Raw genomic sequence first — 6,000 nt, 5'->3', positions numbered from 1 at the left:
TATTTAGGGCTGCAGCCCACAAATGCTCAAACCAGTGAAGCTGTACTGCAAAGCAAATCCGTGCTTGCCAGGGCTAAGCCTCTACCTTTGCTCTGGAAAGAGTGGACTTGCCTGTTGCAGATGTGAGGCTGATGTAGCCCATCTCCTAACACCACAGGCTGAGCTAAAGAGCTCTCAGGGTGCAGATACCTAAAACAGATTTGCAGGGTTGCAAACACCCCAAGCAACCACAGGCCAGAGCTACGTGTGCCCCCACCTGCCCAGCTCCCACCACCCCAGCAGGGAGGAATGGCCACTTCTGGGCGCCCGTGCCCGGTGTTTTCTCCTGAGCCACCTCTGCTGACCAGAACTTGCTCTTTCCAAAATGCAATGGGAGGTGGAGACAATGCCAGGAGCATCAGTGCAGATGGGACCATTTCTCTTTTAAGTCTGGCTCTTGGTGGAGGAGGGGGAATGCAGTGCCTCAGCTGCCCCCCTCTGCCTGCCTCAGCCTCAGTTTTGGGGTATAAGGTGGGATCTGCAGACTTTCAGGACCAAATGACTCTTCACTTCCAGAAAAGTTTTGTGAGAATTGCAGCATGATCTTTGTGGATAGTTTCCTTGGACTGGGCACCCAAACTGCCCCCGTCACACTGCAACTATTTAAAAGGTCACGTTGGGCCTTACCCTGCTTCTTCCACCAGACTGCTCACTCATTCCTTTCACCAAAAGGTATATTAAAAAAATTCCTGCTCTTTCTCCATGTTTTGTAAATAGTTAGTCCCAGTTATCTTCTACTTTCAGACTAGAGCCATTTTCTAATTGGCCAAGACTTGTGGAAATCAGGCAAGAACCAGTGACAAGAGGTTGGAACGAAAAATACCTCTAACACTCCCTCGAAAAGTGGCACACCAAGGGATGAAATGGGAGAATATCGTGGATCCTCCAAGAAATAGTTCATCCCTGGAAAAATCCGTTTCCATGGCAAGAGGCAGGGCAAGGGCGCTGTGCTGCGGCGGGCACAGGCTCTGCGATGCTTCCCCAGCGGCGCCTCGCTGCAGGCAGCTGCCTGCCAGCCAGGGGTCAGGAAGGCACGAGTCCCCTCGGCAGGGTCAGTGGCCGGAGGGAGAGAAAAATGAAAAGAAAAGTCTGCAGCTCTTAAATAGTTGGGGGATGAAAAAGCCACTGCTGACGGCTGCTGAAACCCAGTCTTTTAAACACCGTGATGATCTCGAGTCCCTAGAATTTTAAACTAATTAAAATAAAACTGGATGGAATTAATATAAACAGCCTCAAACCAGGCAAAGGAAAAACAAAACCCCATGCAAGCTGATCTGATGAAGAATATGGAATGTAAGTGCCATTCAATTTTCTGGAATACCACATTATTTTTTATTCTGATGTTAATAGGAAAATATTTTACAGGCTCTCTCAATAGGTTATGTTGGACTTGATTCCAGTGTCTCCTTTTGCAATAATGCTAATGGCAAAAGAAATGCACATCAATGTTGTTTTAGCTGCAGTAGAAATGCCAGGGAACTCAGACCTACACTGTGCACTATCACCTCGTCAACTGTTAAATTACTAAATCGGAATTTTATGAAATTACTCAATCAATATTTGTGCAGATGGCTTCCAGGAAAAGGCACTTGTGTGTCTGTTTAACTCCAGTGTGTAACAGATGGCTAGAGACAAGGCATTTCTTTGCAGCCAGGCACATATTGACATTTTAAGATAGCTTCCTTTAGATGCTTATTAGTTCTTGTAAGCCAGCCATTAAATCTTGCCGTATGTATTACAGTTAAAATAAAATTCAGTTATATACAAGGCCTTCAATAAATGTTATATAGCATGTTAGCGACAAAGAAATTAAGTGCAAACCATCCCTTCAAATTTGTATTTAATTTTGGCTTGTAGCATTTAGATGCTAGAAGTCAGTTACTTGTCTACACTTTTACCGCTAATGAATTGTGGATCAGAGCAGTTCAGCCCTTATTACTAATTGACAGATGTGACTTTTTCTTATTCTTTTCTTCTTGCTACTCTAAAGAGCAGTCAGGCTCTAGGCAGCCTAACAGCTCTCAAGATGGACCAGCAAAGGAGATGCAACACCTAATTCTGCAGATCACAACTTTAATCGTTGTCTCAGGTCGCAGTGAGGGAAAAAAGAGGACAACACTTTTCAGAAAATAATGGCAGTCAGGGAACGTAAATACAATTTTCCAGCATATCCCCAAGCACTGCGTATCTGACTTCAGTGACTTTTACATGAGTCCTGCGTCTGAATGCGTCTTAGTTGGGGTTTGTACATTAGCTGCACACTTCCCAGAGTTTTACTGTGCAAGAATAACATTACCAGATGTGTATTCTATTTTCTCATATCATCCTGAAACGAATTCTCTACAAGATCCATGCTGTCACTTCTGTGTTTTGCTTTCCCTGCAAGGGAGAGGTGCACCAAAGTGCTTTTGAAGTATTATTACAACCTCACAGTCGGGGTGCAGAGCAGTTTCACTGCACTTCTCAGAATGGTTTTGCCATCCATAGCTGTGCACCACAGCCTAGTGGGATGCTCTGTCCTTCAAGGAGCTCCAACGCTGTTCTCACAACCAGGAGAGGTTCTGCCCACCAGAGGTTCTGTTGCAAACAACAAAAAAAAACCCAGTCAGTGCAAAGACTTTGTTTTGTTTGCTTTGACAAAGGGATTGAGAAAGAGAAGCTCTCTTGAGCAGCACGTGGTTTCACAAGCATTTCTCATCAGCCACAGTGGAAAATGATAACAGTGGAGTTCTCAAAAATAAGATCAATTTTGGTGATATTTCACACCAGGAACGTTCTTGCAGAATCCTCTGATTATTTCAACATCACCCTATTAAACAAACCAAATCCTCACGGAGGTTCGTAAAGCAATTTTCTCCATCACAGTCCACGCAGGGCATGTCTGTCCTTTAAGGAGGAGGCTGACTACAAACAACAGAAAGGAAGACCCTTCAGTGACACCCATTTCCAAACCTGCTCAGCTCTCGGTGGCTCTCTTCTCATTCTTCATTCCCCTTCATCTCCCCTCTTCCCCTCCCTCTCTGCCTGGATAAGAAGCACAGGACATGATAAAGAGTGGAGTGCTAAGGTTTTGTAGTCACTACTCTGAAATGGAAAAGGATTTCCACATGGATGTTTGAGGTTATCTTACAAAATTTTCTACTTTATCAGTATGCGTAACACTTTCCAGCTAAACCCCCTAGGGTTACTTTGGCCATGATGATCTACAAGTACATTTACAAGGATGCATTTATCTAAAAATTAGTTTCTTCTCTCCCCACAAAAACTGCTGCCTCTGTAGAAACATTATTGCTCTCTGCCGAGCATTCTCCCCACCTCCCTCTGACCCCGGCAGAAGGCAAGATTCATTAAGCAAATGGGCCTAGCTTTAGTGGATTTAATGAAGAGGAACCTTCTACTACGGATATGGCGATAACAGCACAATATATACTGTAAGCACACCGCCATTTTCTTTAGCCTAGGGAAGTTGGGTTCTGATTTTTTCTTTAAATTTATTGCTTTTATTAATTTAATTCTTTTTAAAGAGCACATTTATGTCACTAGTCTCTCTTCTCTTTAATAGCCTGTCTTAGAAGGAGTCTCTGTGCACAAAACCCCCCAAAGCATTTAACATAATAGGGGCTTGCAAACTACGTGAACTGCAGATTTATTTTCAAATACCCACTGAAAAAATATGCCTTTTATGGTACCTCTTACATAGCTCCACATAAATATTTATATATGGATTATGTTTTAAAAAGCTTTATCCTTCTGCTCCAGAATCTTTCAAAGCCAGCTGAAGCGAATACCTCTGGAGAGGTGACCTGTCCCAGCTGAAGTACAGCCACGTCCCTGCTCTATCACTTAGGGCACAACAGGACTTTGTGGGCTGGTCCCCAGGAGGGCCATCCCTGCCCCAGAGGGGCTGCCCACCACAAATCTTCCCAGATTTCTGCATCCCACGCAGACCGTAATTTGCAACTGGACCCTTTTCCATGCAAGATGCTTATTTTCCCTCAGAGGCTCCTTTGGCAGCGTACTCGGGGAGTGTACGGAGCCAGCGCTCGGCTGTCTTGCTGCTTCCCCTGTTTCGGGGCTTGTAGGCGAGTGGGAAGGCACAGTGGGCCACAGATGGTGAGGAGCGAGCCCCCACGCTGCCTCCCCACTGGTAACCTGCCCTGGCCCAGGGCAGGGAGAAGCTGCTATAAGACTGTTTTAATGAGGGTCATTGCCAATTTATGGCTATTCCTTCATGTCCTTCTCTTTATTTTTAATCAACACTTTGAAAAGGCAGCTGTGAGATGATTGTCCCATAGAAGATTATTAAAGCCTAGTGGAAGTACTCATTTAGTATTGGCAAGCTGGATATTTCATATAACTGTTCCTTTTTCATCATATAGCATGTTATTAAATGTGTTCTAAAAACCAACTGTAGATCCCATTTTACCAGTTGTATAACACAGATACTTGCCTGTCCAAGCAAAGCAGCCAATGCATCAGCCATATGTGGGTAGGATGCCCGCTGGGCTGAAATCTGCGTTCAGACATCAACTTCCTCCAAGTCCAGGGAATTTCTCAGTCGCCCTTTTGAGAGAAGTTTTTATGGCAGTTTGTGCTACCAGAGAAGCACTGAGGGGCTGAGGAAGGAGAAGAGCAAAAGGATGGAAGTGGCCACTTCCAGCTGGTCATGCCCTCCCTCATCCCGGGGGAGCTGGAGGAATAAAGGCTATCTGTCAGAGCAGCGCGGCTACAGGCTGTGTGCTCTGTGCTGAGGTCGCTGTGGATGTTATCCCCAGAGCCCGCCGTGCAAGCAGCGTGGCTAAACCTGGCTCCTTTATCTCCAACCGCAGACCCCTGCATTTTAGGGGCGGGCGGTCTGTATCCTTTTCCAGCTAAACCACTGTCAGTTAAACAACGAAGCCTTATGTGTGCGCACAAACAGCATCCCCGCTGTTGGGCAACCGCTGCGGCTCGCCGTCCCTCTCGTCCCAGGGGCTCCTTCCAGCGCCTGGCTCGCAGGGAGGCAGCAGGCAGGAGCTCACCGCCCTCGCTATGGGGGAGCTGGAGACAGTATCCCGCTCTGTGCGCCGCAAGCCATTACGTCACCGGGACTGCGATTCTCAAAACCCCTCACGCCAGCAAGAACAAGAGTATATTTTATTGGCTTGATGAGCAAAGGCAGCCCTTTGGGTTTGGAAAGTCGCAGGTGGCTCCACAAGAACAAGACCTTGCATCTTAGCATCAAGCCCTCTACAGCTGGGACCCCATAAACTCCTTCCCCTGAGCAAGGATTAACAGTGATTCATGCCTGTGTGTATACCGTTAATGTGTGTGAGTAGGTTTTACTGAACCCTAAAGGAAGTATGTGCCAAAGTACACACAACAGTTCACCGATGGTCACTTTGTAAAAGTTTATAATGAGAAAAATGAGCAAAAACCCATGTTTTCTTTAATTAAGATGCAGAAAACTCTTTAAGCTGAGAAATGATCAGGTACTTTGAATGTGTGAAAAATGCATGCTGACAAAGGAGAGGCTCGTCTTGGTGCCAGGAGGATATTTGCATGCCCTGAAACCCCAGCCTTAGCCCCTGTTTCTAGGCAGATGCAGTTTTCCAAGGCTAAGCAGAGAGCAAAATACGCTGCTGTGCCACCCTCTGCTAAATGGGCTGTATTTCATCCTGCTAGAAAGGTTGTGCTGTGCACTTCTCAGAAGGACACCCAAAGCATCCGCACTGATCTCTCAGCCTATTAAATTCAAAACGACATATTAACCCCAGTCAATCGCTACAGGTTCCCCATCCTTTTTCCAGGAAATCTGGGGGTGGGGAGCAGGGGGAAATACTCCAGCTTCCTCTATTTTTGCAAACCAGTGTCGTAATGATGAGCTACCGTCTGTCAGAGTCCCAGAGCACAGCTACGCTACCTTGGAAAACGGGTCCTGAGGAAATCTTGCCCGTTCCTCTTTAAGCACCATGTAATGCT

This window comes from Larus michahellis, chromosome 5, assembly GCF_964199755.1.
Source record: "Larus michahellis chromosome 5, bLarMic1.1, whole genome shotgun sequence".
In the NCBI taxonomy this organism is placed as follows: domain Eukaryota; kingdom Metazoa; phylum Chordata; class Aves; order Charadriiformes; family Laridae; genus Larus; species Larus michahellis.
This window is presented reverse-complemented; position numbering follows the sequence as displayed.